This window comes from Mus caroli, unplaced genomic scaffold (genome assembly GCF_978045245.1).
Source record: "Mus caroli unplaced genomic scaffold, Mus_caroli_1 scaffold_17, whole genome shotgun sequence".
Taxonomy (NCBI): domain Eukaryota; kingdom Metazoa; phylum Chordata; class Mammalia; order Rodentia; family Muridae; genus Mus; species Mus caroli.
Window position 1 is genome coordinate 38,363,203 of NW_028227272.1, and position 27,159 is coordinate 38,390,361.

The window sequence follows — 27,159 nt, forward strand, 5'->3', positions numbered from 1 at the left end:
TGATATAGATCTCTCCTGATAGGCTCTGCCAGTGCCTCACAAATACAGAAGTGGATGCTCACAACCATCCATTGGAATGAGCATAAGTTCCCCCAAGGAAGGAGCTAGAGAAAGGACCTACAGTGCTGAAGGGATTGCAGCCCCATAGGAGGAACAACCATAAGAATTAGCCAGTACCCCCAAAGCTCCCAGGGACTAAACCACTAACCAAAGAGCACACATGGTGGGACTCATGGCTCCAGTTGCATATGCAGCAGACATTGCCTAGTGGGACATCAGTGCGAGGAGAGGCCCTTTGTCCTATGAAGGCTCTATGCCTCAGTACAGGAGGTGGGGGGAATGCCTGGGCCAGGAAAGGGGCATGGGTGGGTTGCTGAGAGGGGGAGGAGGGAGGTGGGAGGGGGAGGGTGTTTTTCTGAGGAAAAACCAGGAAAGGGAATAACATTTGAAATGCAAATAAAGAAAATATCCAATAAAAAAAGGTGTTAACTTGTGAATACTGGAGGGGAGTGTGGGCTAGCCACAGGGAGGTTTGGAAGTGCCCAACTATTGAGCTAGTTAAGGCATATTAAAATATAAAGGTTGCTTGTGTGTGTGCTTCATTTGTGAATCCAGAGCTCTTGGCCAGGTGCAGAGCCAAGCATGGACCCTTGAGAGCATAGAATGGACTTTGAGTATTTATTGCTACATCCCCAGGGGCAGGGCTGATGCAGTAGAAAAATACTGTAAACAATATAGCTTCTTTGAAAGGCAGCTTACAAAATTTCTCACAAATTCAAATACGTATTTTACCTTATTTCCGTGCTTCTCAGACCATTCATATGGTGCTTATGCTTCTTGGTTTTGACTAGAAAGAATGGAAATTCACCCAAAATTGCTTTAAAGAGGCTCTATTCATTATTTCCAATACTTAGTACCTAGTAAATTGTACTTCAAGTGGTGCATGTATAAAAAGACTTTGAGATACATTTAGATAAGGTTTTGTCAGGGTCAAAAATTAAATCAACTATGAAAAGTGCTGAGAAGACTTAAATGCGCATGACTAAGTGAAAAAATACTAATTAAAATCTATATCAAAATTTTCTATATAAAAGTTAACCAATGTTTTGAATCTTCAATGAATTTGAGCTAAAATTTCCAGTGTTGCTGGGTAAGAGGCCAAAGGGATTTAGAGGCCCCAAATCTGGCAAGAACAAATAATATCTTTAAGCATATGTAAGCTCCATATCTTAACACTATGATTTAGTTTGTATAATGAATATTTGTGTAAATGGCAGAATATCTTATCAAGGTAATTGGGACACCTTGCATCAGAGAAGAATCTGAGGGCAGCTGTTCATACAGGTTAAGGAATGAAGATGTGATGCAACCTGTCACAAAAAAAAAAAAAAAAAAGAAAGTGCTGATCAAAGAAGTGGAGGAAGATTTAGTTCAACTCTGGGCCACATCTAAACTGTTCCCCAGAGAGTAGTTCATTATCTAACCTTCTCCAGAAAGAAAATGGGCAAAAAGAAAACAGCATTGCTTACATCAGAAGTGTGTGCTTTATTGCTAAGGTCCATGAAGTCAAAAACTCCATGAAATCCTGGAGTATTGATTATTATAAGAATAAGAAGGTAAAAATCAGAGTGAGGGACTTTTTTTTTTTTTGTAGCTTCTCTGTTTGCCTCAGCTATTTAGATTTTTCTTCTGATAAACCTATTTAGAAGGAACCAAGAATGGCACAAGATCATTTTAATAATTTGTTGATCGTGTACATTTGTTGAGCTGAAAAAAATTGGCTTACACTTGACACATACACATAGAGTAATTTATTCCTTCGCATACCGATTCTCAGTGTATGGCAAGCCCATCTCATGATTGCATAGTTGCAAGTCTTACATTTTAACACCAATCTGTCTCTCAGCAGAATCTGAACTGATGAGCAAACCCCCTTTTACACCCATTTTTTTCAAACCCAGGCCCTGGCAATGCTTATTTCCTACATCATTCTCAAAACTTCCCCTCTTCAGTGCTTGCTCCTATTCTTCAGACACTGATAGACAGTTATCATATGCCACCTAAATGGCTGCATTGCCAAGCTATTCAGATTTGGCCCTTTTCATCTTTTTTCATAAGTCATCGCCTCTATCTCTTTAATCATGTTTTTTTCTGGCTGTTCTCTGAATTCCATCCAATTTGTTGATATCTTCCTGGTGGGGTGGTGCCAAGAACAGAGTGTACAGTGTGATTAAAGAACTATGTCCATCACTTCTCAGCCAGATGGGATGGTTGCTACTTCAGAAGACACTTGGGATGTAGTTTGGGGGCTGAGATAGAGGGGAGAGAATGGTAAATCTCAAGAAAAGAACTCTACAATTAATTGTCCCCAGGGAAAATAAAATAAGCATTTAATTAAAAGATGAATTTCTAGCTTTCTTGTTAGCAAACAGATGCTACTTGTGCATTAAAGGCAGAAAACAGCATTACTTAGTAAGATAAGGAAACATTAGCACAAAGCTGTAGATCAGAACTTTATTCACAGGTGGGGAAAGCAATTCTAACTATGAGAAAAATTACCCTGAGAAACACTTTCAGTGATTGTCAGTACGAAAACACAAGGAAATTTTGGATCAAAACATTTAAAACACTTAGCCCATGTCTAGTAGCCTGATCATGCCCATAGTACACAATCCATAAAATGTACCATAAAATGTACAAAAAAAGAAGATGCTTTGTGTGACTTTATGTTTATGGAGAGATTCCCCTAAAGGTTTTTAGGTTGTAGTTTAGGATTCAGATTTCCATGTACTTGCAGGATGAATGAGAGATCAAAGTCTGCCTATTTGTTATGTCGGGTGCCCATGGTTAATACTCAGCAGCCAGCATTTTCTAGTGTACTAGAGTGAGACTGAATATAGATATTTCGCCCAGATGCTTTATTGAAGCTGAGTTTCATTGCAGCCCTAATTTATCTTTAGCATTTTGCTTTATGCTTATGTTTAAAGTTTTACTGTACTCATTGAACTGTGCTCGATCATTAATAACAGCAGCTATCTTTAATGAGATGTATGTCACCCTCCAGCAGGTGGTACAGACTGAGTCTGAGCATTGAATTATGCGTTAGAAAGAAAATATTTCCTACATGGGATTGCTCTGTGGAATGAGACGAGTATAAGTATCTTAAAAATGAAATAACACTTGAAATGAGAGAAGAAAGAAACAAACAAACATGCTAGGATTTCCTGAATAACAATCATATCCCTTAGTCCCTGAAAGGAGAGATAATAATTCAATGTATTGCTATTATGGAACCCAGTAAAAGCTCAGTCAATAAACTGCTGACATTTTTAGTTGAGATCTCCCATCTGTTACTCTGTACTGTAACAAGGAGAAAAGGAGATAGTCACTACAATGCCTACATTTCAAGTGTTAAGGTTGCCAAAGACAATAAATACAGGACCTTTATTTCTTAGGACTGCGAGAATGTGTCATGTCTTCTGCCTAGTCCTATCCTTCCCACACTTAAATCGATGGTAAATCTTGGGTATGTGCTTAGTCATAAAGCTATGTTTAATTATGCATTCATATCTTCTCTTCGTTACTTATCTTCAAACATACATTCTCAAGATAGAAATGTAGAGGCAAGATTTATAGGCACAATCAGTAATGCTATGTAATTGAATTATTGAACTGAAGGTTCATAGCTCATCAGCATGTGAAAGTATAAGCACCTTTGAGTCTAGAAATGGAAGAGTCTTGTCCTTCTCACTGCCAGGAAGATGGAACCCTCTGAGACAGGGGTCTATGAAACCGGAGAGAGTGTCAGCAGAGAAAATACTGGAAGCTTCTTTCTCAGGCATCCACTGTGGATTTAAGGCAACCATGTGACTTTGTATCCTTGTCACTGCATATCTTCTTTCTAAACTGTGGTTAGAAAGGTATATCCCTAAGAACATGTCATTTTTACTAATATGTTTCAGAAGAAAGAACAAGAAAATTACCTATACATAAAATAATACAGTGCTTATTTTAGAATTTCCTTTCATGTTAAACTTCATGTTTTGGGATGTTCAAATTTTAATAGAAAAAAATAAGAAACAGAAAGTTATTCTAGCTTGAGCTAGGATGTTGCCTTAAGGCTATAATCCAAATATGTGGTTATCATTTCCTTTCTGACTACCCTTTTACAATATGGTGGCTATGAAGTGAGTTGTTCCACTGTCATTCAAGGTCCTTATTATGATATTCTTCTACATAGTATCTTCTGTTCCTGCCTTTTTTGTTTTGTTTTGTTTTGGCTCTGCACACTTGTTAGCATGATGTCACCAGACTTTGGTACACTGTATGTTTCAATAAAGCTGAGAACTTTTAAATGGACCTCCCAGAAAGTCTTCAAGATAGGCCTTCTTTAATTCAATCTTGGGAAAGCTATATGGCTGGGGGTCAAGAAATGGCTCAAAAGTTAAGAGCATGTACTACTCTTTCAGAGGAACAGAGTCTGACTTGAGTCACCTACATGTAGGTGACTTATAACCTACAACAGCTCCAGTTCCAAGGGGTCTGGCATTCTCTTCATGTCTCTATGGCCACCAGCACACATGTGCACCTACATGAACACAGACATATACATAAATAAAAATAACTTGGAAAGAAGTTGCATGATTGTCTAGAATATCATCTGTAAAACTATTTTAAACTTAAAATTATGAAAAAGTTTACTATTTAAGTGGAATTTGCTCTCCTTGGGCATAATATTTGTGTACAAAATGATTTTTGACATCGATCCTATTTTCTTTTACCTCTTTATAAGGAAGGCTTTCTTCTTTGAAGCACTTTCAAACTCATTCACATTTCAGGACACATCTTCCGTACACGAGTTAGACATACCATCTTCCAACAACTAGCAAAGTAACTTCCCTAGCCTTTTTGTGTAATTCTGAGTCTTGTTTCCTGGGTACAAGAGAGTGTGTTGTAGTGCTTTTGTTGTTGTTGTCGTTGCTGTAATTGTTGTCTAAATGGACAATCTACATATTATAGCTTCTTTTTTTATCCTCAGGATGTCACAGTTAATTTGTAAATATATGTCTACTGCGTTGTTTTCTTCTGTTTTGCTGTCTAGAAGTTAATTACTATATCACATGCATAGAAACATATCCAAGGAGATATACATTCTGATTGCTCAAGAAAGAAACACTAATTGTCAGAGGCAGGCATTCCTAAGCTGATCTCAAGCAAATAAGCCCCTAGCCAAATTCAGCCCACAGACATATTTTACTTGGCCCATAGAGTTTTTGTTTTTGAGAAATTGAGCCAACATGAAACATTAGTACACTTACTGTGAAAACTCACATTTTGGATTTTTTTCAAAAATGGGGTAGATATCCTTTGAGATCTAATGTACTACACTGTACAATGTGACTAGAGTTAATTGAAGACACCCCATTTACAGTGAAGCCAAGATTTTACGAGGACACAGTATCCACCTCTCTCTGTTGTTCTCACAACATGGGTATGAGACTGTAGATGGTCATCAATTCACTGTCCTCCTCATTCTTGACTTACATACTTTTACTTTCTGCCATCCTTGATAGAGCCTGATGTAATTTCATAATAAAGTATAGGAAAGCATGAATAAATGCTCTGAACTTATTTATAGGAGCGTACATTAGTCATAAGAACATTCATGTTATTGCTTATCCTCTTCTTACCACAATCTATAAATTCTAAAGTAAAACGTTGAGAAGATATCTGATCAAAATGCCCAGTATGAACTAGAGGCAAAGATGGAAGAAGATATATTTCTGATAGATGATCAACATTGGTATCAATATTCACTTTCCATGTCCCAGGATAAGAAAAAAGCATACCCCATTCTTAACCTCCATTGTCCTTGAGCTAAACACATAAGTAACTAACTATAGAGAAGCTATGAAAAAGAATGGCATTGCTAAAGAAAAATGTAGTGAAAATGAATATATTTATCAATTCTTAAAGTGTTAGCTAACTGTGTTTGAAGGAGAAAGAAGAGCATATGAGAGATGGAGTAGTTCCTCACAACCTTTAACTTTCCATCCATCATAAGCATGAGAAGTCACTAGTGCTGAATGGCTGGAGAATCATATACTGCTGGGCAACTATGAGGCTAGGATTCCAGATTGTCAGCCAAGAGATGCTATAGCCCTATTGCCTTGAAATCATCTCAGAACTTGGAATTAGATTTGATCTTTTATGTTCTCACTCAGCAATATATGCTCATATTATTTTGTAATAAATCCTAAGGTGGTCAATGCACTGTGTATAATCATGTCATGGGCTAAGGATAATCTAATTAACATTATTTTCATTTCTGTAGAATGCTTCACCTCCTCACCTCTAGAACATAAGATTTTATGAATTGTGTTTAATTCCTCATTATTTTCTCCAAGCCAACAGAGTAGAGAAAATAGATTCCCAGTGGTATATGGAGACACTGCTAACTTATATTTAGTCTCTGCCTGATGGTTAATTTGAGTACCATGACCAAAAAATTTAATCTTTTTCAACCTCAGCTTTCCTAGCAGAACAATAAAGTTAATGCTATGCAACTAGGGAACTGTTTATTTGTCCTTTTTAAACAAAAATCCAATGAAATCCCTATTATGTGCTAAGTATGCATGGGTCTTGGTGGCACCTGAGAAAACCATGTCTGCTTCATCAAAAGAAAGATAGCTGTACCGATTAAGTAAGTAAATATCTCTGGTGGTTCCTAACACAGAGGATCTCTCTCTCTCTCTCTCTCTCTCTCTCTCTCTCTCTCTCTCTCTCTCTCTCTCTCTCTCTCTCTCTCTCTCTCTCTCTCTTCTTTTCACATTTCATTTCAACTTGAATTCTTTTCCAAACTGATCCTTAAATTCAGAAGAGGAGGCTGAGGAGAAGGCTGTGGAAAAAGTCTTTGTCATTTAAGCATGAAGACTTGAGTATGTATCTCCAGTATCTACTAAGAAAAGCTGAGCAGTTTTGGTAGTCAGCTTATAATCTCAGCGTTGGTGGGGACAGAGAGTGGGAATATCTGTGGCAAGCTGGCTTGGATAGGCAGGCTAGCCAAACTGATGAACTACAATTCAGAAAGAATCCCTCCCTCAGGAAATAGAGAGCAGTCAAAGAACACATCTACCTTTCTTCACACACATGCACATACCTGTGAATGCACACCCACTCTCATATGCACACGTTCACACATAAACATGCATACTCCCATTTACACATGCAAAAAAAAACATTTAAGAGAATACTTGTACCTATTTTCAGAATATGATTTCAGATGCATAGGAACAGTTGAGAACAGAGCTGTGGGATATTTTTAAAATAATTATTGCATAAAGGAAATACTACTTTCTGTAATACCCAACCAGGGTACTTAAACTTTGTTCTTTAAAAGGGTCATTTCCAAGTGCCCTTTGTGACGTGCTTTTCTGGTACAAACGCTGCACGTTCTATTTAAAACAGACTATCCAGCTCGTATTGTGTGTAGACTGGAGTTTTTTGTTTTTCTTTTTTTCTTTTTCACTCCTCGAACAGAATTCAAACATTTTCCTTGTTTTTGCTTTCTCACTTATATAAGAGTTGCACTTACTTAAGTCTACTTCCTGGCAGCAAAGCTTTCAGTGGGCAATTAATTAAGAAAAGTTTTTGCATCTTCTTTTGATCATCAGCTCTGAAGGGAAGAAGAAAGTTTAAGCAGGATTTCGGGTGCTATGAACGAACCTTGAAGGCATTCATGATGATTGGCAAGAGAATCATTTATTTTTCTTTCCCCCTCAAAAAAAGAAAGATCTGTTGGTAGTTAGAGGATGTGATATAATGAGAATCAAGTGGTATTTGCTTTAATTATTACAGTGTAAAAACCAATAATAGAAAATATAAATAGTGGAAACGTAATATAAAGATCCTAAGGACACTTTTGGGTTCTGCATATTATGCTCTAGTCTTTGTATTATCTTATATTTGTCCTTATGTCTTCAGATCTGCATACTTCTTCCTCACTTTCTAACTGGATTGTAACTGGCATTTCCCAAAAGCCACTCTTGAATTGTACAGTTCCCAAATTGTTTTGTTTGAGCACAAAAGTTTCTTTTGTAATATATAGCACTGTTTGGTCTGGTAACACACCCCTAATATATCATCATGGTGTTGCAAACAGGATACAGGAGCAAGTTGTCATATATATTTTTTCAGGTGTGCTAACCACATGGTCCTTAGTTGGCCAACTCACTCTGTCTTTCATGGCTTTTTTTCCTCTTCACTTTTGAAATGCATTGAGGTTGAAGTATATGCTAGGTAACATCTTTGTAGTTAAAAAAAATCTCAGGATTCTCAAGGTAGTTGTGTGTGTGTGTGTGTGTTTAGGTTTTTGGTGTTTTTGTTTGTTTTTACACTTATTTATTATATATATAAGTGCACTGTAGCTGTCTTCAGACACCAGAAAAGGGCATCAGATATCATTATGGATGGTTGTGAGCCACCATGTGGTGGTTGTTGGAATTTGAACCCAGTACCTCCGGATGAGCAGTTAGTACTCTTAACCACTGAGCCATCTGTCCAACCCCCTGTATGTATTTTTGTTGTAATTACTTTTGTAATGCTGGAAATCTGATTAATTACAAGGGAATGGCTCCATGCTACCTTGCCCTGCTGGTGTGCTGCCCACTTCCTGATAACTGTTTCCTTTTCCTTTCCTTCTCCTCCCTCTGTGATATCAACAGTCTACTAACCTGCAATAGACAACTTCTCAGTAACATTGTGTTGTATTTCATATTCTTAGAACACTCAGTAGATCGAAGATTAGAGAAGTTAAATTTTATGGGAAGGAGGAGGAAGTAGTTTCAGAGATTTCAAGCTTTCGGAGGCACTTGACCCCTAATGATAACTAAGAAATAAGATTATTTATTAACCAAAAAACCCAAAACAAAACAAACAAACAAACAAAAAACAAACCACACACACACATAGATGTCTGACACTTAGAAGGATTCTAACAAATTATATATCTTATCATGCTTAGTTCACAATTCACCCTTCTACTCAGATTTTTGGAAAGGATGGTCTCTTTCCAAATCTCCTTGAGGTCCTTGAAACCTGGAAGAGCGTTCCAAGCCCCTAATGTATTTGATGTCCACATGAGTCTTTTAATCCTTCTGTGGATCTTGGCGTTTCCTTAATTCATTTTTTATTTCTCTATTTTTTTCTCATTCTTTCCTTTAGCTTTGTTCCTTTCACATCCACAGAATTGGCATCTGTTAATATCCTCATTATCGAGCCCACCTTGCTTGTGGCCATGGGTAAACTGCATTCTCTGGATAGAGAGTGAGCTTAGCAGTGTGCAGAGCACCCTATCTGAGGCAAGGCAAGAGAGGGATTGAATGCATTTTCTAAATCTTTTCCCCAGGCCCTTCCTGTTTTCTGTCGTGTATCAAAGGAGTAAGCTTGGAAATATTTCTTTTCATCCTGCTCTTTCTCTTGCCTTGGCTTGCTTTGTGTTTCTCTGTGTTGGCTTGTAGAAGGCTGAGAAACAGTCTTGTGATGAGAAAGGCTGATAATATAGAAACAGGGAAATCACAAGGATGAGGTGATGAGAGTAAATGAGACCCAGAACAACTGGCACTCTTCCCTCTGGATCATTTACTTGCTTCTCCCTCAAAGACATAGACCATTGTCTGTAGTTTAACTGCCCTTCTCTTTCTTTCTGGTACTTAATTCTCACTGGCCATGTTTTCTCTTACACCTGTTCTTTCCTGCAGAGTCAACTTGCTCTGCTCTTCTGTGAGGAACTGTATGAATCTTGCTCATTTGATAAAAGGATGCTGCTTATCTTTTCCAATAAAACTAACAAACAAAAAAGTGTTTCTTAAAGGATCGCATTTGCTTTTTGTGGTCACAGTTTATACAGTTCCTGCACCAACCTGTGATGTCAACATTTTTGCCATTCCCATTTCACTATTAGAAACATCAAGGCCAACACAATATGGAACTATGTACTATTGTTATTCTAAGTGATGTATAGTCTGTGCACAGCCACATTTTCTCCTTTTCATCCTATGATTCATTGTCCTCACTGGAAGATGTCAGTTCTTATAACTGAATCTGTAATTTAAATTTTAATGATGTACTTGCTGGCCATGACTATTCTAATCTTCCTTAAAAAGTTATTTCATATACATTAGCTTATTCAACCCAACATAATTTTGGATGTGGACATGAAGAGGCTTACACTTGTCTGATCCTCACTGAGTTTCCAAACACTCTTGTCATGCACGGTTTAGTTAGATTCTTTTGATTTTCTTAGTAGTAAAAAACAAAAACTTCAAGAAAATAAGTTTTTTTTTTAAATAACATGTCAACAGCTTTCATTAGTATTTCCAAGTCTAAAAACACAGACAGATTATAGTTTTATTGATGTTGATGATAGTATTTTAAGTTCAAAAAATACCGCCATCAGAAATCCTATATATGGTCTATAAGTCTAGAGCTATGATGACTGTTAAGAGTCCATTTTCAGATGTTAGTATTTGCCTTATTGAAAACAATGACATGACTTCTAAGCCCTGTAGAATACTTCCCACCATCTCGAAGAGTTTTCAAATGTGACTGAGCCGTGTCAGCCATCGCTTTATTTATGCAAGAGAAAATTAAATTTTTTGAAACTGAAGTCCAATGCTCATCACTTTACAACACTGGCAGGCTCATTGCTGTCATCTCACGCCACTCTGCCTTCTGTGCAACATGATAGATTTTAATAATCTCTTTACTCTGGTTTTAATCTTCTGTGTTTCTCCAGAAAGAAAGGCCCTTGCTCGTGTGTGCTTGTCTTAGTAGGAAGAGTCCCTCTTAAGGAGGGATGCAGGTGTTAAAGAGTGGCTTCTCTCCCTCATCTTTTGTCCTACTCCTCATCTTTCCCCTGCATTTCTAGCTGGCAACAGAGGCTGGCTTTTATGCAAACGATTTACAGGAAATGTTTCTTCCTTGACTAAAGAAATATTTAGACAGCAGCAGAGACAGACTTGAATTCCACCCACACCAGACCTTCTGGTCTGATTCGGTTTTTCACATGGAAATGACGGAAACATGAAGAGGGTTTTAAAATTTTTTCCAATTATTTTTAATAATCATAGTATTCCCTTACTCTTGTCTTCAGTGACTAGCAGCTTGGATTCTGTGTGTGTGTGTGTGTGTGTGTGTGTGTGTGTGTGTGTGTGTGTGTGTGTGTGTGTGTTTGTGTCTGTCTGTCTGTCTGTCTGTCTCTGTCTCTGTCTCTCTCTCTCTCTCTCAAATATCCATAATTTTGTCATTTTCGCCTGGTCTGTCATTTCTAGAGGCTTTTTCTAAGTTCCTATGCAAGCTGTCTCTGAATATAAACAGCGACATAAAAGATGAAATGCATCCCCCCATAGTCTGGGGAGGAACTGGTATTAAAGAAACCAATTCTTTCAAATCAGAGAGATCACATTTTGCTCAAAACCAGATCCCTGTGTTACACAGCTAACATAACACAGATCCTGAAACTAGAACAAAGGAAAAGACACCAGACAGAAGCAAACCTGGGTCCCACTAGAGAACAGGAAGACATCGGAGCACATGTACCCTGTAACGGCCAGTTTGGTACATAGAACTTTCTTAAACACAAAGAATTGATACCCCTGTTCCATAGTAGTCCTTGGAACTCTTATTTTCTGGGATGCAAAGTGCTCCCTGAGAGCTTGTTAGGATTGTAGACTCTCCAGCCCCATGTGGACCTACTGAATCACAATCTGCTCTTGACAAGCTCCCAGGTGACTACCTGGCACTGTCAAAGGCAATGGTGCTGTCTCTTCCTTTCTGACTGTCTCTGCCTTTTTCTGTACCTGCTCCCTTTGTCTTGCCTCCCTTTTATTTCAGCCTGTCTTTACACAGAATTTTGATCTAATTTCTCAACCACTGGGTGAAGCCCACCGTTTGCAATGAATTGCCTAACTCCATAGAGGGGATTGGTATTTAGCTGACAAAAAAAACCAATCCTAGTGTCAGGCTGACTATCTTTTGGGGTAAAGGGTGGACTTTGTATGTGAACAAGCTATAAGTGCTGCAGAGTTCTCTGTGGTTAATGCACAATTTTATTTTTGAAATTCAGAAATGAAACCATCGTTTCTTTATTCCCTCAGTGTTAAGAGTAAAGCATGGCAAGATTAACATCTCTCCTTTTCTCTTCCCTTCCTTAACCCTCTCTCCCTCTCTCTCCCCCTCTCTCCCCTCTCTTTTCAAAATATTAACAATTTTGTTTTACATTGTCATCATAAGAATTCATTTATTTTCTGCGTTCTTCATATTCAAGCATTACTGAAGCAATTACCAACCCTGGACACCAAATTAAACCCTGGAAATGGTGTTTGCTGAAAAGATCACCATTTTCTTTGGCAGTTACCATGGGTTAATAATGCACTGCAGCATTCTGACCTATTGTTCTTGCTTTATGCTGAGAAAATACCATGAACTCATGTAAAGAAAAAAAAATACCCACCATCTGTTCTCAAGTGCCATGATACTTGTTTGTTATCTATGTTACCACATAACTAAGACTCAAAACTGCTTGGCCCCCAAGGGTTTCTCTGGGAGGGCAAGGTCTGTCTACTCATCAGAAGCAGTATACAGTTAGAATGATTTGTTCACTGAACGTCTTACACTCATTTGACATTAAGCTATGAGAAATGTTCATAGCCTTATTCTTCTGGGTGCCCACAGACAGATTCATGGATTTTTAACTGGTGATATAGAGGAAAGTATGATGAAAATCAAAACAAAAATGTATGGTGTCTGAGTAGATGCAACTCAGGGGCTAGTAGATTTTTGTTCATTTTGCAAAGGTTACCACCATGTCTAACTTAGTTACGTTTAATTCAGTACTTTTACTATCTAGTCATGAAGTCTGTAGTAGAGTAATTGATCAACTTAGTAGAAAAAAAAATTTAATCGGCTTTATTTATGTTGGTTTCACAATGCTAGAGATCAAAGCTGCATATGTTAGGAAGGTACTATACTACTGAGCTATAACCCCAGGCCAGTTTTGAAATAAACACAATAAAACAAAACAAAACAAAACAACAACAACAACAACAACAACAAAACCCCTTCACCTCTGTGTAGAGAAACTCCAGAAACATAGTTGGTGATCAAAAATACTTGTTCTGTGTCATAGATTATTGTAGAAATTCTACCCTGCTTAGCTTTTGTGCTTAAAAATCAAAGAAATGTAACACAGGGGGACTGTTTCTTTCCTCTATTATTGAAGATAATACATTATGCTTGAAGAAAAAAAAATCCCAACATCAATGATTCTTTAATCCATTTCTAAGAGATATGCCTTTGCCTAGAGCTATGTTGATTGACCCTCAGGATAATTTTATACCCCAAGCACCACTTTGAATTGAAATCCAAATAGACATCATTCTTGCTGAGCACAATATTCTTTTCATCTCAACAAGAGTTTATCGTATGCCCAGAATGATTATAGTTAAGAGGAAGGCTAAAATTAGAGAAAATGTGGTCCCTGCCTTCAGGAAATAGACTCTCTCTGAGTGTGGAAACGGAGCAATGTACGTGTACATGAAATCCTTGTATTCGCTAAGCCTGATATCTTCTTATATCTTCTCTTCTATGGCATGGCATTCTAGCCACCTCCTCCTCAGCTCAGATTCACCCTTACTCTTCTTTAGTCTTCCTGTTGTCGCCAATCAATAGTCAACTCCATGTGGCTTTCCTTTCTTTGTTTTTTTTTTTTTTTTTTTTTTGGATTTTTAAAAATTTTCTCCCTCTTATGCTTCCTCCTGTAACTTTTTCTTTACTCTTGAGAGTTTCACACAAATACCATGAAATAGTACATATGCCCCTCACTCTATTTTAATTGCTCTAATGTACTCCTATAATATGACCCCCAAATAATATCATGATTTTCCCCAATGACTTACTAAGTCCAGGAATGCTGCCTGAATGTGCATGGGTAGAGGGTCACCTACTGAACGTGGGAATCCTATCAGTTGCTACATAATTGAAGAAGAATGATTTTCTGTTTCCTAAAAATTGTCAAAACCCAATAGCTACTTTTTTGTTTTCATTTTTGTTTTTCAAGACAGGTTTTATCTGTGTAGCCCTGGTTGTCCTGGAACTCAGTCTGTAGACCAGGCTGGCCTGGACCTCAGAAATCTGCCTGCTTCTGCCTCCCAAGTGCTGGGCTTAAAGGCGTGTGCCACCACTGCCCAGTACCCAATAGCTTCTCAATAAAGGAAGGACCCAGATATTCTCTACCTCTTCTATACCATAAATTTGAGTTGCTTGATCTCATGGAGTTCCTTGTGAAAATAATCATAACTGCTATGTGACCATGATGTCAAAGACATACCATGTCCAGAATATAGCATCTCATACCCTCATCTCACAGATGACTATTTTCCTGGCCCCTCTTCTGCAAAGTATTTTAAGCTATGGTTAGAGCAGCAAGATGCAGACAGGGTTATATAGGAGTCCTGTTTAGAACTGAGCATTGAGTTAATTTGAGACCATCGCTATAAGAGTAAATTTCATGTTTGACCAGTAATCCTGCTCAAAAACCTCATTGTTGGGGAAGTCATAGGTGTTAGGGTAGAACTAGCTGGTACTATTTAGCTCAATGGTCAATGTTATAAAATTGCCTGCTAAAAATGTGTTCATATACACATATCTCCTGGAATGCCTTCATTCTTGGTTAAGGAAGTTCCTTTCAGTGGGCTGCAGTCAGTGCAGAGATGCAGAATTGGTCAAAGAGCTGACAATAGAGTACTGTGTGCTCCTGTGCTTCTTTCCAACTGTCCCCTTTTAAAAGGTCAGATACTGCAATATCATTCTGACTTTTTATTTGTCTCTCTGATTCCAAATTTGTACCAGCCAGCTTTTAAAAATATAGTTAATAATCTTCTCATGGACTCACAACCAAAAACTCAAACATTATCTTCTATAACTAGATCTCTTGTTTGGATTCTGTCTACAAAGATGATTGATTGGCTTCTACAGTCATATCCGAACACATCAAGCTCTTTCAGTTAGGAGTTGGTGGGTTTTTTGTCTGTCAGTCTCTCTTGCTGTTTTCTTGACTATAAGAAAAACACCTTTCAGTTTCCAATTAAATAAGTGTCTAACAATCATCTTCCTAAATCTGATTGGCCTCCCCTGCCTTAGATATTAATATGTAAACCTGGCTCTTGTCCATTCATGTGATTTGGTATTTTATCGACCCGTATTATATCGTCATCTTGTTGAAGTCATTATCTAAGCAGGCATGTTCTCCAGTTTCACACAGCAGGACTAGAATATAGCAGATGGTAACTAACTGCAAGGCAAATGAGGAAATGAATGAAATAAAGGAATCTGAAGACAATGAATGAACAAAGTATGGTTCCCCTGGAAAGCAATATCTAAGGTGAAGTGAAGCAAAACCAGTATGGTAATTCTCAATTGTTTCATAACAAATTGGTATAAACATTGTACCTTCCAATAATATAAAAAAAATGAAAATATTACATTCTGGGAAAAAGCATCTTAAAGTAGTCCAAAATACTATGCTCCTTCTGAAGGCTTTACTGTAAATCTATTTCTTTGCTTTATCAATTTCTAGTTGGAAAAGTGACCTCTGCATTACTTGTCATAATGCCTCTTCCATCTCCATGACCATCCTCTTCCATCTTGTAGGAACATTGTGATAAGTTGGGCAAACTAATTTAATTCAGGATATACTATCATAACTGAATTTCATCTGCATCTTTACTTAATGTGTAAAGTCTCTGTTGACATGTATGGGAACATTTTCACAGGTCTCATGGATTGCTGTGTGAATATTTCTGAAATGCTGTGTTCTGCTCCCTGTCCTCTGATCAAGTTCTTTCTGACATCCTTACCAAGCCCCTTACATTAAAAGCAATTTTGAAAGCTACCTAGTAGAGAGCTTTTGGCTTCCTTCCTGCATGTGCATGTGGTCTTTCCTGGTACATCACTAGGCCACAGCATCTTGCCATGTTTTCTGGGCTTTACACCGCTCTTGTGTTTTATTAAAACAAAACAAACAAAATGCACTTCATTCTGATAACAAAGCTTATCTTGTTTTCATGCACTGTGGTACCCACGGAAGGCATAATACTTTGACTCAGCTGCTTCATGTCTAGACCCACCCTGGTGGGAAGAGCCTCTGTTCCATGGTGGGAGATGCTAAGATCTCCTCAATGGAAAGGCACCTTCTGAAATTAGTCCAAGCATTTGAGAAAGAATGTGAGTCTCCTTGGCTAAGTCATGATTTTAAAATGTTGTTCACATTGGTATCCCTTTGAAATGCTCCAGGAACACCAGTAGATTGATTCCAAGCACCCTCCTGACCTGAAATTCAATTTTCCCATTGATACTGCCTCCTTTTCAGATTTTTCATCTCCCTTCTAAGGTCACACGCTGTTTGCCATCACCTTAAATCCAGTGCTGTTTGTGTGTGCATGAGAGCTCCTTCAAGGCTAACACAGGCCTTTATTACTTTGAATGGGAGACACTCATGAGTCAGGCCAACCATTACTGCAGATTTTTCTGTTTCTGTTTTCTTGAGAGCTAAAATCCTGCTCTATGCCTATTCATCAATGGTTCTTGGTACACATACTGGAACTTTTCTCCAAGGGTGTATATAGAGTGTATATGTGTGGAGAAGTGGGGGTGGGTGGGATGGAGATGTTTCTACCGCTTGATAGCCAGATTCAAAATGCAGCAGTATTCTGAAGGATCCACATTGATCCTATTGTCTTGAAGGGAATGTTGTTAGGAATCCTGAAAGTTCTTCAGGAGACCAAATCCTATGTCTCATTATCTCTGTAATAAGGATTCTCCTTGTCTCATAAACATTTGTGATACAAACATCTCCAAGAGACAAAATACAACATCACATAAATTTTTGAAGTTATCCCTGTTCTAATTTCTTGGCACCTGTGAATCATGACATACAGAAATTCTAGCAGAAAGGGGAAAACAGGATGTCACTTCTCTCATGCCCTATGTTAGTAGAAAGTAGATACTTTTCTCAGTTCATTTAGGCATTCATTTGAGAAATCTGCAGAAAAAAAAACACTTTGTTAATAGAAATTAAATACTCAGTTCATTATTGGACTCAGGATAAGAGGAAGAAAGAAGCATGATTTAACTTTCTGGGAAACTCAAACTCTGAACTGTTGGCTGAATTTGATTTTTGTAGAATGGCTAAGAACCCAAGGGCATTATCCAGAGCTGACAGTTACAAATCAGGGAGTTCTCTGAATTTGCCTGAGCCTATTAAGGGCAGCATTATCATTTATAAAAAAAAAAATCCAAAAAGCTTTTTTTTTAAGTACATGGAGTCCTCGAGAAATAGGAAAAAAAACACACACACACAGTGAGCTGCAAGATAGGCAGTGTGTTGTCTCCTGAGAATGGCAGGTTGTCTTGACCTGGGCTGGATTTGAAGCTGCAGTTCAAGATACTACAGAACCAACGTTCAGATCACCTCACCTTCTCTGCTTATCCTGTGTCAATATTTTTTAAAAATACCTGAATTACATTTTTATGTTGCTCTATAAATAAAGCAATTGTGGCATTTTAAATACATTTATAGGTCCTCTAAGTCATCGCTACTTTCTCTTAATTGAAAGAATTTAGACAGTTTGAATCTGGTAAAGGATAAAACAGAGTTCAACAGAAATATCCACACTTTAAAAAAAATCTGGGTACAAATTGGACAAGGAGGGTTCAAAATCATCTACTTTCAGAGAGCATAAAGTCCTTTTTAAATAGAAAACTCGCAACAAATTTTAATGAACTGTTCGTGCTTTGAAGAGGGTAGTTAGTGCCTGTGTTTTACTCTTCTTTACCTAGTTGTCTGTCTTCCAGTCATGAATTTTTTTATTCAACAAATATAAATTTATGCTTGTAATATTCATGAACATATTCTGAGATTTAAAAAAAAAATCCCCTGACAACAACAAAAACATCCTAGCTTCCTCTGTGAAGAACAGATATGTAGTAAGTGCTGTGAATCAATAAAGAAAGGATAGTTACTTTATCAAGGAGCTGTTCATTCCAGGATGAATGACAGAAGATCTCCTAAAAGAGATGGATCTTGAACTGAGCTTTGAAAGTGGGAATGGATGGATTGGGATGACAGCTCTGAGAAGGTAGAGAAACCTTAGCAATGAAGTGCTCATTTTACAGTACAGAATAGGCATGATAAAAGCTAGTTTTTAAAGAATGGTGCAAGACAACGGAGGAAAGCATGCCATTCTACATCATGTGTTTGATATCTATGCTCAAACAGATTTTAAATGTGAGTGAAACTTCATGTAATCTGACCTTGGAGCAATGATTCTGACATTAGAGAAAGTAGATTGGCGCTGGGGAACTATGTAAAATTGAAAGGACTGGAACAAGAAACTGTTGTTGTTGTTTTTATAACTTTGTTTTAATCTCAGAGGTGGGTGGGCAATCCAAAACTGGGTGTGTGAAAATGTGGGATGCCAGGGAGAGGAAGAAGTTGAACTCAAGTTAGTCTTAGCTTCCTGCTTGGGCAACTGAGTGGATGAAATGAACTTAGCAAGAGAAAAAATCCTGAAAAAGTGGTACTTGCAAAGGAGATGAGCAAAGGATCTGGAGGACAGGAGGATGGAGCAGAACAATAGCACAGTGAGAATGTGCTAAAACCTCACAGTGCTTCTGCTCTTTGAATAAACCCCTCTAAGTGGATTCTGCTTTCTCTGTTCTACTCTAACACTGTCAATGCTTGCCTTATCCATGAAAACCCATCCCTTAAAGATTATTTGCAGCATTTACCTCCTTCCTTGTTATGTGCATGACATCCACTGTTTATATCTTATCATCTCTTCCATGTTACAAGGCCATATTTTGCCATTAAAGGTCATCTCTGGTCTCTGCCTACTCTAGCAATCCTCTACATCTTGAGGGACAGACACTGCTGATTAACAGTATCTGACCTTGTTTGTAAATAATTTTACTTGCTTCATTTATACTTTGCATACTTTCACATTGATTTTTTGGGGGAAGGGGAAGCTCTCACATTAGGCCTTTCAAACATCAGCCAGATGCTCATAACTAATTATGAATTTAGCTTATGTATTTCTCCTAAGTCTAATGAGCTTCTCTGGGAGGGGGAGGGGACAGAAGCTTTTGATCAGACTTAGGATGTATTTCTGGATTCTGATTACTTCCAAACATGCTGATACTGATGATTTTTCTAACAATGATGCAAAATATGCCTTGATCATTATACAAGGAAAACAACCTTAGAGCAGGCCCACTCAAAGACTGTAGTTTTCCCTTTTTTATATAAAACAGGATTAATATTGATAAAATATATTAAGTGAATCGTCTAAAAACAAAGGAAGGAGAGGACAAGCTTGAAAAGAGATATACAAATTAAAATGTTGTTAAAAAAATGTCACTTCACAATTCCAGAGAAGCACTCTGTCATGAAGATCACGGCTGTCCAATAGTTTGATACTTGTATGGGCAACAAAAAGCAAACTCCATCTCAAAGGGGGAAAACATCTTTCCCCCATATGAATAGCAATTTGCACAGGAACCCTCATTGATGGGATCTAAACTGTGGTGTAGTGTCTAACTCTCTTTTCCATAATAAACTTTGTTGGATTTATTTACATGATATTTGAATAAGGTCCCTTCAGCTTATTTAAAATTGTTCTATCAATAATTCACCACTTTCAGTATATGTCCCTTCCTTACCTTATTCAACTTGATTGCACTTAAATTCATTAAAGTATTATTTATAACAGATGACTTATATTTTTCTTTCTAAATCAACATATGTAAGTTGATTATACCTCTCATATATATACTATAATGCATATATATGTATGTATATATATATATGCATTATAGTATATATACATATATATATATATGTATATACTCCTTACCTACAAAATTGTAGATGAATGCTATACACTACTGATCATGCAGTGAAAAACAAAATCATACCTACATCCTTAAAATGGCCATGAGCACATAGTGTCTGTCAGTGTATAGTTGATGCATAGGTTACTGGAGCCAGTCGTTGATTGCTTGGGAGTGGTTCCATATGTTAATATTTATTCTAAGAAATTTGTGTTCACAAAATATTATCCTCTTAAAGATGTAGTAAAATATTGACTGAAAAAAATGTGATAAGAAATACAAGTACACTAACCAAGATTCTGAGAAATAGGTATATAGTTGAACTGTAGTTTCTCCATTGATACTTCTTAACACAGAGAGCAGGCACTCACATATGTGTACACAAAAAGACACACACACACACACACACACACACACATATATATACATACATACAAATTTTTGATGATATAAATTTAAAATAACTCTTTATAATTCTTGCTTTGAAAAGATTTTATAAGTTATTTTTTTTCTAATTCAGGTTGTCTATGTAAGTTGTTCTTGAATTAGGCTATAGCAATGCACATTTTTAAATTTTTTTATTAGATATTTTCTTCATTTACATTTCAAATGCTATTCCAAAAGTACCCTATACCCTCCCCCCACCATGCTCCCCTACCCACTCACTCCCACTTCTTGGCCCTGGCATTCACCTGTACTGGGGCATATAAAGTTGGCTAGACCAAGGGGCCTCTCTTCCCAATGATGGCCAACTAGGCCATCTTCTGATACATATGCAGCTAGAGACACCAGCTCTGGGGGTACTAATTAGTTCATATTTTTGTTCCACCTATAGGTTTGCAGACCCCTTCAGCTCTTGGGTACTTTCTCTAGCTCCTACATTGGGGGCCCTGTGTTGCATCCTATAGATGATTGTGAGCATCCACTTCTGTATTTGCCAGGCACTGCCAAAGCCTCACAGGAGATAGCTATATCTCAGGGTCCTTTCAGCAAAATCGTGCTGGTGTATCCAATAGTGTCTGCATTTGGTGGCTGATTATGGGATGGACCCCAGGGTGGGGCAGTCTCTGGATGGTCCATCCTTTCATCTTAGCTCCAAACTTTGTCTCTGCAACTCCTTCCATGGATATTTTATTCCCTATTCTAGGGAGGAATGAAGTATCCACACGTTGGTCTTCCTTCTTGATATTCTTGTGTTTTGGAAGTTGTATCTTGGGTATTCTAGATTTTTGGGCTAATATCCACTTATTAGTGAGTGCACATCAAGTGACTTCTTTTGTGATTGAGTTACCTCACCCAGGATGATATCCTCCAGATACATCCATTTGCCCAAGAATTTCATAACTTCATTGCTTTGAATAGCTGAGTTGTGTAAATATACCACATTTTCTGTATCCATTTCTCTGTTGAGGGGCATCTGGGTTCTTTCCAGCTTCTGACTATTATAAATAAGGCTGCTATGAATATAGTGGAGCATGTGTCCTTATTACCAGTTTGAATATCTTCTGGGTATATGCCCAGGAGAGGTTTTGCTGGATCTACCAGTAGTACTATGTCCAGTTTTCTGAGGAACTGCCAGGCTGATTTCCAGAGTGGTTGTAGCAGCTTGCAATTCCACCAGCAATGGAAAAGTGTTCCTCTTTCTCCACATCCTCACCAGCATCTGCTGTCACCTGAATTTTTGATCCTAGCCATTATGACTGGTGTGAGGTGGAATCTCAGGGTTGTTTTGATCTGCATTTACCTGATGATTAAGGATGTTGAACATTTTTTCAAGTGCTTCTTAGCCCTTCGGTATTCCTCAGTTGAGAATTCTTTGTTTAGCTCTGTACCTCATTTTTTAATGGAGAGTTATTTGAATTTCTGGAGTTCAGCTTCTTGTGCTCTTTGTATATATTAGATATTAGTCCCCTCTCAGATTTAAGATTGGTAAAAATTCTTTCCCAATCTGTTGGTGGCCTTTTTGTCTTATTGACAGTATCTTTTGTCCTACAGAAGCTTTGCAATTTTACGAGGTCCCATTTGTTGATTCTTGATCTTACAGCATAGGCCATGCTGTTCTGTCTAGGAATTTTTCCCCTGTGCCCATATCTTTGAGGGTTTTTCTCCACTTTCTCCTCTATAAATTTCAGTGTCTCTGGTTTTATGTGGAGTACTTTGATCCACTTAGACTTGATCTTTGTACAAGGAGATGAGAATGGATCAATTTGCATTCTTCTACATGATAACAGCCAGTCTTGCCAGCACCATTTGTTGAAAATGCTGTCATTTTTCCACTGGCTAGTTTTAGCCCCCTTGTCAAAGATCAAGTGAGCACAGGTGTGTGGGTTCATTTCTGGGCCTTCAATTCTATTCCATTGATCTACCTGTCGGTCACTGTACCAGTACCATGCAATTTTTATCACAATTGCTCTGTAATACTGCTTGAAGTCAGGCATGGTGATTCCCCCAGAGGTTCTTTTATTGTTGAGAATAGTTTTTGCTATCCTAGGTTTTTGTTACTCCAGATGAATTTGTAAATTGCCTTTTCTAACTCTGTGAAGAATTGAGTTGGAATTTTGATGGGGATTGCATTGAATCTGTAGATTGCTTTCAGCAGGATAGCCACTTTTACTATATTAATCCTGCCGATTCATGAGCATGGGAGATCTTTCCATCTTCTGAAGGCTTCTTCAATTTCTTTCTTTAGAGACTTGAAGTTCTTATTATACAGATTTTTTCCCTTCCTTAGTTAGAGTCACACCAAGTTATTTTATATCATTTGTGAATATTATGAAGGGTGTTGTTTCCCTAATTTCTTTCTCATCCTATTTATCCTTTGTGTAGAGAAAGGCCACTGATTTGTTTGAGTTAATTTTATATCAGCTACTGTGCTGAAGCTGTTTATCAGGTTTAGGAGTTCTCTGTTGGAATTTTTAGGGTCACTTATATATACTATCATATCATCTACAAGTAGTGATATTTTGACTTTTTCCTTTCCAATTTGTATCCCCTTGATCACCTTTTATTGTCCAATTGCTCTGGCCATGGACTTCAACTACTATATTGAATAAATAGGGAGAAAATGGGCAGCCTTGTGTAGTCCCTGATTTTAGTGGGATTGCTCCCAGCTTCTCTCCATTTACTTTGATGTTAGCTACAGGTTTGCTGTATATTTCTTTTATTATGTTTAGGTATGGGCCTTGAATTCCTGATCTTTCCATCACTTTTATCATGAAGGGGTGTTGGATTTTGTCAAATGCTTTCTCAGTACATAAGGAGATGATCATGTGATTTTTGTCTTTCAGTTTGTTTATATAGTGGATTACATTGATGGATTTCCGTATATTAAACCATCCCTGCATCCCTGGGATGAAGCCTACTTGGTCAGGATGGTTGATTGTTTTGATGTCTTCTTGGATTCAGTTTGCAAGGATTTTATTGAGTATTTTGGCATAGATAGTCATAAGGGAAATTGGTCTGAAGTTCTCTTTCTTCGTTGGATCTTTGTGTGGCTTCATAGAATGAATTGGGTAGAGTACCTTCTGTTTCTATTTTGTGGAATAGTTTGAGGAGAGTTGGAATTAGGTCTTCTTTGAAGGACTGATAGAACTCTGCACACAACCCATAAGGTCCTGGTCTTTTTTTTTTTTTTGGTTGGGAGACTATTAATGACTGTTTCTATTTCTTTAGGGGAAATGGGACTGTTAAGATTTTTTTTTTATCTGATCCTGATTTAACTTTGGTATCTGGTATCTGTCTAGGAAGTTGTCTATTTCATCCAGGGTTTCCAGTTTTGTTGAGTATAGCCTTTTGTAAGAGGATCTGATTATGTTTTGGGTTTCCTCAGGATCTGTTGTTATGTCTCCTTTTTCATTTCTGATTTTGTTAGTTAGGATACTGTCCCTGTTTCCTCTAGTTAGTCTGGCTAAGGGTTTATCTATCTTGTTGATTTTCTCAAAGAACCAGCTCCTCATTTGGTTGATTCTTTGAATAGTTGTTTTATTGGGTTTTTTTGCTGTTGTTGTTGTTGTTGTTTCCACTTGGTTGATTTCAGCCCTACGTTTGATTATTTTCTGCTGTATACTCCTCTTGAGTGAATTTGCTTCCTTTCGTTCTAGAGCTTCTAGGTGTGCTGTCAGACTACTAGTGTATGCTCTCTCTAGTTTCTTTTTGGAGGCACTCAGGGCTATGAGTTTTTCTCTTAGGACTGCTTTCATTGTGTTCCATAAGTTTGGGTATGTTGTAGCTTCATTTTCATTAAACTCTAAAAAGTCTTTAATTTCATTTTTTATTTCTTCCTTGACCAAGGTATGATTGAGTAGAGTGTTGTTCAATTTCCACGTAAATGTTGGCTTTCTATTATTTATTCTGTTATTGAAGATCAGCCTTAGCCCGTGGTGATCTAATAGGATGCATGGGATAATTTCAATATTTTTGTGTCTGTTGAGTCCTGTTTTGTGACCAATTATGTGGTCAATTTTGGAGGAGGTACCATGAGGTGCTGAGAAGAAGGTATATCCTTTTGTTTTAGGATAAAATGTTCTGTAGATATGTGTTGAATCCATTTGTTTCATAACTTCTGTTAGTGTCCATGTGTCTCTGTTTATTTTCTGTTTCCAGGATCTGTCCATTGGTGAGAGTGGGGTGTTGAAGTCTCCCACTATTATTGTGTGAGGTGCAATGTGTGTTTTGAGCTTTACTTAATTAAGTTTCTTTAACGAATGTGGCTTCCCTTGCATTTGGAGCATAGATATTTAGAATTGAGAGTTCATCTTGGTAGATTTTAGAATTTAGAGTTCATCTTGGTAGATTTTACCTTTGACTAGTATTAAGTACACCTCCTTGTCTTTTTTGATAACTTTGGGTTGGAAGTCAATTTTATTTGATATTAGAATGGCTACGCCAGCTTGTTTCTTGGAAAACATTTGCTTGGAAAATTGTTTTCAAGCCTTTTACTCTGAGGTAGTGTCTGTCTTTATCCCTGAGGTGGGTTTCCTATAAGCAGCAAAATGTTGGGTCCTGTTTGTGTAGCTAGTTTATTAGTCTATGACTTTTTATTGGGGAATTGAGTCCATTGATGTTAAGAGAAATCAAAGAAAAGTAATTGTTGCTTCCTGTCATTTTTGTTGTTAAAGTTGGTAATCTGTACTTGTGGCTGTCTTCTTTTAGTTTTGTTAAAGGATTACTTTCTTGCTTTTTCTAGGGTGTAGTTTCTATCTTTGTGTTGGTGTTTTCCCTTTATTATCCTTTGAAGGGCTGGATTAGTGGAAAGATATTGTGTGAATTTGGTTTTGTAATGGAATACTTTGGTTTCTCCATCTATGGTAATTGAGAGTTTTGCTGGGTATAGTAGCCCTGGCTGGCATTTGTGTTCTCTTAGTGTCTGTATAACATCTTTCTAGTATCTTCTCGCTTTCATAGTCTCTGGTGAGATGTCTGGAGTAATTCTAATAGGCCTGCCTTTAAATGTTACTTGAGCTTTTTCCCCTTACTGCTTTTAATATTCTGTCTTTATTTAGTCCATTTTTTGTTCTGATTAGTATGTGTCAGGAAGAATTTCTTTTCTGGTCCCGTCTATTTGGAGTTCTGTAGGCTTCTTATATGTTCATGGGCATTTCTTTCTTTAGGTATGGGAAGTTTTCTTTTATAATTTTGTTGAAGATATTCGCTGGCCCTTTAAGTTGAAAATCTTCATTCTCATCTACTCCTATTATCCTTAGGTTTGGTCTTCTCATTGTGTCCTGGATTTCCTGGATGTTTTGAGTTAGAATCTTTTTGTATTTTTGCATTTTCTTTGATTGTTGTGTCCATGTTCCCTCTGGAATCTTCTGCACCTGAGATTCTCTCTTCCATTTCTTGTATTCTTTTGCTGATGCTCACATCTATAGTTCCTGATTTCTTTCCTAGGGTTTCGATCTCCAGAGTTGTCTCCCTTTGAGTTTTCTTCATTGTTTCTATTTCCATTTTTAGACCTTGGATGCTTTTATTCAATTCCATCTCCTGTTTGGATATGTTTTCCTGTAATTCTTTAAGGGATTTTTCTGTTTCTTCTACCTGTTTAGCAGTGTTCTCCTGTAATTCCTTGAAGTATTTTTGTGTTTCCTCTTTAAGGGCTTTGACCTGTTTAGCAGTGTTCTCCTGTATTTCTTTAAGTGAGTTATTAATGCCCTTCTTAAAATCTTCTACCACCATCATGAGATATGATTTTAAATCCGTGTCTTGCTTTTCAGGTGTGTTGGGGGTATCCAGGACTAGTTGTGGCAGGTGTACTGGGTTCTGATGTTGCCCAGTGTTCTTGGTTTCTGTTAGTATGATTCTTACATTTGCCTTTCGCCATCTGGAAATCTCTGGTGTTAGTGTTCAAGCTGTCTCTGTTTGGAGCTTGATCCTCCTGTGATTCTGTTAGTCTCTGTCAGCACTCCTGGGAATCCAACTCTCACCTCAGGTACAGTGGTCAGAGCATTCTCTGCAGGCAGGCTCTCCTCTTGTAGGGCAGGTGTCCAGCAGTCTGGAGCTCTGATCCACCTCCTGAGTTCTGGAGTCAGAACCCTCCCTGTAGGCCGACTCTCCTCTGGCAAGGAATGTGTCCAGGGGTCTGGGTCTCAGCTCAGCCTCCTGGCTAAGGATGAAGGCCTGAGGGGACCCTGACCAAGAAGCTCTGTTGCTTCTATTGCTCATGTGCTCTCAGGTGATCAGGAGGTCCTGAGTGTGCTAGGAGTCCTGAGGTGTGGAGAGTCCTCTGGTGTCCTACACACCCTTGGCCAGGTTCATGCAGAAGATGGCAGGGCTGGCCCCAGCCTGAATGGATCCCAGCCTCTGTTCAGGTGGGGTTCCTTTGTCCCTGTTCCTGCTGGCACAAGATCCTCAGCGATTCTTTGGAGCTGATGTTGCATTCCACTCACCCGTGATCCAGAGGTGATCCAGAGGTCCTGCAGCGTGGAGAGCACTCTGGAGCCCTTAGGGACCTCCACTGGGCTCAGAAGGAAGATGATGGGGGTAGACCCGACCGGAATATATTCTGAGCAGTGCATATTTAATGTCTGAAAATGAGAAGGAAAATATGATAAGCAATTCCTCCTGGTTTTCAAAGATTTTGATATTCATCTTCTTTGGCTGGGTAGTGCTCTCAAAGTTGTTCATCATAATTTGAGAGTTTCAAGGCATTTGGAAGCACTCCAGAAAAAAATAAATTATCCAGCAGTGTTAATCGATTGCATATATATGTAAAAT

General features: G+C 37.9%; 1 protein-coding gene across 3 annotated transcripts in view; it reads left to right on the forward strand.

The window, feature by feature from the left end:
* Positions 1-27,159, forward strand: part of Lsamp (limbic system associated membrane protein) — a 2,143,093-nt gene that overhangs the window by 1,299,818 nt on the left and 816,116 nt on the right. The window lies entirely within an intron of this gene.